We start from the raw sequence: 5,000 nt of genomic DNA, 5'->3' as shown, positions 1-5,000 counted from the left end.
AGCGCACCCTTTTCTCGGTGGCTGGCGGGCGAGAGAGTGCTGCGTCGCCGGCATCGGCGTCGAAAGAAGCCGAGCCGAAAAAAGTTAAAGTACAAACGTGCAAGCATACTAACCTAACCCTAGGTAAGGCATGTCAGAGCGAAAGACAGTAAACTCGAATGAGCCAAGAAAGAGCGGTGCGGGGCCGGTCGGAGCGCACCCTTTTCTCGGTGGCTGGCGGGCGAGAGAGTGCTGCGTCGCCGGCATCGGCGTCGAAAGAAACCGAGCCGAAAAAAGTTAAAGTACAAACGTGCAAGCATACTAACCTAACCCTAGGTAAGGCATGTCAGAGCGAAAGACAGTAATTTCGAATGAGCCAAGAAAGAGCGGTGCGGGGCCGGTCGGAGCGCACCCTTTTCTCGGTGGCTGGCGGGCGAGAGAGTGCTGCGTCGCCGGCATCGGCGTCGAAAGAAGCCGAGCCGAAAAAAGTTAAAGTACAAACGTGCAAGCATACTAACCTAACCCTAGGTAAGGCATGTCAGAGCGAAAGACAGTAAACTCGAATGAGCCAAGAAAGAGCGGTGCGGGGCCGGTCGGAGCGCACCCTTTTCTCGGTGGCTGGCGGGCGAGAGAGTGCTGCGTCGCCGGCATCGGCGTCGAAAGAAACCGAGCCGAAAAAAGTTAAAGTACAAACGTGCAAGCATACTAACCTAACCCTAGGTAAGGCATGTCAGAGCGAAAGACAGTAATTTCGAATGAGCCAAGAAAGAGCGGTGCGGGGCCGGTCGGAGCGCACCCTTTTCTCGGTGGCTGGCGGGCGAGAGAGTGCTGCGTCGCCGGCATCGGCGTCGAAAGAAGCCGAGCCGGAAAAAGTTAAAGTACAAACGTGCAAGCATACTAGCCTAACCCTAGGTAAGGCATGTCAGAGCGAAAGACAGTAATTTCGAATGAGCCAAAAAAGAGCGGTGCGGGGCCGGTCGGAGCGCACCCTTTTCTCGGTGGCTGGCGGGCGAGAGAGTGCTGCGTCGCCGGCATCGGCGTCGAAAGAAGCCGAGCCGAAAAAAGTTAAAGTACAAACGTGCAAGCATACTAACCTAACCCTAGGTAAGGCATGTCAGAGCGAAAGACAGTAAACTCGAATGAGCCAAGAAAGAGCGGTGCGGGGCCGGTCGGAGCGCACCCTTTTCTCGGTGGCTGGCGGGCGAGAGAGTGCTGCGTCGCCGGCATCGGCGTCGAAAGAAACCGAGCCGAAAAAAGTTAAAGTACAAACGTGCAAGCATACTAACCTAACCCTAGGTAAGGCATGTCAGAGCGAAAGACAGTAATTTCGAATGAGCCAAGAAAGAGCGGTGCGGGGCCGGTCGGAGCGCAACCTTTTCTCGGTGGCTGGCGGGCGAGAGAGTGCTGCGTCGCCGGCATCGGCGTCGAAAGAAGCCGAGCCGGAAAAAGTTAAAGTACAAACGTGCAAGCATACTAGCCTAACCCTAGGTAAGGCATGTCAGAGCGAAAGACAGTAATTTCAAATGAGCCAAGAAAGAGCGGTGCGGGGCCGGTCGGAGCGCACCCTTTTCTCGGTGGCTGGCGGGCGAGAGAGTGCTGCGTCGCCGGCATCGGCGTCGAAAGAAGCCGAGCCGAAAAAAGTTAAAGTACAAACGTGCAAGCATACTAACCTAACCCTAGGTAAGGCATGTCAGAGCGAAAGACAGTAAACTCGAATGAGCCAAGAAAGAGCGGTGCGGGGCCGGTCGGAGCGCACCCTTTTCTCGGTGGCTGGCGGGCGAGAGAGTGCTGCGTCGCCGGCATCGGCGTCGAAAGAAACCGAGCCGAAAAAAGTTAAAGTACAAACGTGCAAGCATACTAGCCTAACCCTAGGTAAGGCATGTCAGAGCGAAAGACAGGAATTTCGAATGAGCCAAGAAAGAGCGGTGCGGGGCCGGTCGGAGCGCACCCTTTTCTCGGTGGCTGGCGGGCGAGAGAGTGCTGCGTCGCCGGCATCGGCGTCGAAAGAAGCCGAGCCGAAAAAAGTTAAAGTACAAACGTGCAAGCATACTAACCTAACCCTAGGTAAGGCATGTCAGAGCGAAAGACAGTAATTTCGAATGAGCCAAGAAAGAGCGGTGCGGGGCCGGTCGGAGCGCACCCTTTTCTCGGTGGCTGGCGGGCGAGAGAGTGCTGCGTCGCCGGCATCGGCGTCGAAAGAAGCCGAGCCGGAAAAAGTTAAAGTACAAACGTGCAAGCATACTAGCCTAACCCTAGGTAAGGCATGTCAGAGCGAAAGACAGTAATTTCGAATGAGCCAAGAAAGAGCGGTGCGGGGCCGGTCGGAGCGCACCCTTTTCTCGGTGGCTGGCGGGCGAGAGAGTGCTGCGTCGCCGGCATCGGCGTCGAAAGAAGCCGAGCCGAAAAAAGTTAAAGTACAAACGTGCAAGCATACTAACCTAACCCTAGGTAAGGCATGTCAGAGCGAAAGACAGTAATTTCGAATGAGCCAAGAAAGAGCGGTGCGGGGCCGGTCGGAGCGCACCCTTTTCTCGGTGGCTGGCGGGCGAGAGAGTGCTGCGTCGCCGGCATCGGCGTCGAAAGAAACCGAGCCGGAAAAAGTTAAAGTACAAACGTGCAAGCATACTAGCCTAACCCTAGGTAAGGCATGTCAGAGCGAAAGACAGTAATTTCGAATGAGCCAAGAAAGAGCGGTGCGGGGCCGGTCGGAGCGCACCCTTTTCTCGGTGGCTGGCGGGCGAGAGAGTGCTGCGTCGCCGGCATCGGCGTCGAAAGAAGCCGAGCCAAAAAAAGTTAAAGTACAAACGCGATGCTAATGAGCGAGCCGTTGTCTCGACTAATATGTAGGGGGCGTTCGATCGAGCGTCTGGCTTGAGCGCTTGTCGGCCTAGCAGAACGGTCGCATTGTTATGCCCGGGTTTTAGGCACCGCTGCAGGCGGCCGGCAGAGCTCTTGTTTGTGCGAAACTGAATGGATCGAGCCCGAGAGAGGGCGAGCAAAGAAAAAACGCAAATCGCTCCGCCTGGCACTGCCGGCGAGAGCGTGGACGTCGCGGCCAGCGACTGTCGAAGCTGAGTACGGCCGCAGGCGATCGCCTCGGTCTTAAACGAATGCGACGAGCACGCGCCGGGCGGCCCAGCAAGGGCCGAGCGCAGCTGTCGCAGCTATCTGGTTGATCCTGCCAGTAGTGATATGCTTGTCTCAAAGATTAAGCCATGCAGGTGCAAGTACGAGTTCTCGTAAAGCGAAACTGCGAATGGCTCATTAAATCAGTCTTGGTTTATTTGGTCTCGTAAGCGAAGTGGATAACTGTGGTAATTCTAGAGCTAATACATGCATTAAGCGCCGACTTCGGGAGGCGCGCTTTTATCAGATCAAAACCGACCGGGTTCGTCCTGTGACGTTTGATGACTCTGGATAACCACGCGGATCGTACGGTCTCTGCACCGACGACGTATCATTCAAGTGTCTGCCCTATCAATTGTCGAAGGTACGCTACGTGCCTACCTTTGTGATAACGGGTAACGGGGAATCAGGGTTCGATTCCGGAGAGGGAGCCTGAGAAACGGCTACCACATCCAAGGAAGGCAGCAGGCGCGCAAATTACCCATTCCCGACACGGGGAGGTAGTGACGAAAAATAACAATACAGGACTCTAACGAGGCCCTGTAATTGGAATGAGTACATCCTAAAACTCTTAACGAGTATCCATTGGAGGGCAAGTCTGGTGCCAGCAGCCGCGGTAATTCCAGCTCCAACAGTGTATGCTAAAGTTGTTGCGGTTGAAAAGCTCGTAGTTGGATTTTGGGCGAGCGCCGCCGGTCCGTCGCAAGGCGTGTCACTGGTTGCGTTCGCCTCACCTTCGGTTCTCCGTCGGTGCTCTTGACTGAGTGTCGGCGGTGGCCGATAAGTTTACTTTGAAAAAATTAGAGTGTTCAAAGCAGGCTGTTCGCCTGCATAGTGTTGCATGGAATAATGGAATAGGACCTCGGTTCTATTTTGTTGGTTTTCGGAGCACGAGGTAATGATTAAGAGGGACAGACGGGGGCGTCCGTACTCTGCCGTTAGAGGTGAAATTCTTGGATCGGCGGAAGACGAACTACTGCGAAAGCATTCGCCAAGAATGTTTTCTTTAATCAAGAGCGAAAGTCAGAGGTTCGAAGACGATCAGATACCGTCCTAGTTCTGACTATAAACGATGCCAACTAGCGATCGGGAGGCGTTACCATGACGACCTTTCCGGCAGCTTCCGGGAAACCAAAGTCTTTGGGTTCCGGGGGAAGTATGGTTGCAAAGCTGAAACTTAAAGGAATTGACGGAAGGGCACCACCAGGAGTGGAGCCTGCGGCTTAATTTGACTCAACACGGGGAAACTCACCCGGCCCGGACACAGGTAGGATTGACAGATTGAGAGCTCTTTCTTGATTCTGTGGGTGGTGGTGCATGGCCGTTCTTAGTTGGTGGAGCGATTTGTCTGGTTAATTCCGATAACGAACGAGACTCTGGCATGCTAAATAGTTACGCGACCTTCTCGGTCGGCGTCTAACTTCTTAGAGGGACTAGTGGCGTTTAGCCACACGAGATTGAGCAATAACAGGTCTGTGATGCCCTTAGATGTCCGGGGCCGCACGCGCGCTACACTGAGTGAAGCAGCGAGTGTCTAACCTAGGCCGAAAGGTCCGGGTAACCCGTTGAACCTCATTCGTGATTGGGATAGGGACTTGCAATTGTTTCCCTTGAACGAGGAATTCCCAGTAAGCGCAAGTCATCAACTTGCGTTGATTACGTCCCTGCCCTTTGTACACACCGCCCGTCGCTACTACCGATTGAATGGTTTAGTGAGATCCTTGGATCGGCCCCGTCGCGGCTGGCAACGGCCGCGTCGGCGTGTCGAGAAGACGATCAAACTTGATCATTTAGAGGAAGTAAAAGTCGTAACAAGGTTTCCGTAGGTGAACCTGCGGAAGGATCATTACCGAAGGTGGTGGTAGGCCCCGGCCGACCGCGCACTGAATTGTCTT

General features: G+C 54.6%; 1 non-coding gene across 1 annotated transcript; it reads left to right on the top strand.

Moving 5' to 3' along the window:
- Positions 1–3,144: 3,144 nt before the first annotated feature.
- LOC144413301 (small subunit ribosomal RNA) lies at positions 3,145–4,954 on the top strand. The gene has a single exon (XR_013469335.1). It is a non-coding gene; the product is annotated as a small subunit ribosomal RNA (ribosomal RNA).
- Positions 4,955–5,000: the final 46 nt, after the last annotated feature.

This window comes from Styela clava, chromosome 15 (assembly GCF_964204865.1).
Source record: "Styela clava chromosome 15, kaStyClav1.hap1.2, whole genome shotgun sequence".
Taxonomy (NCBI): Eukaryota; Metazoa; Chordata; class Ascidiacea; order Stolidobranchia; family Styelidae; genus Styela; species Styela clava.
This window is presented reverse-complemented; position numbering and strand designations above follow the sequence as displayed.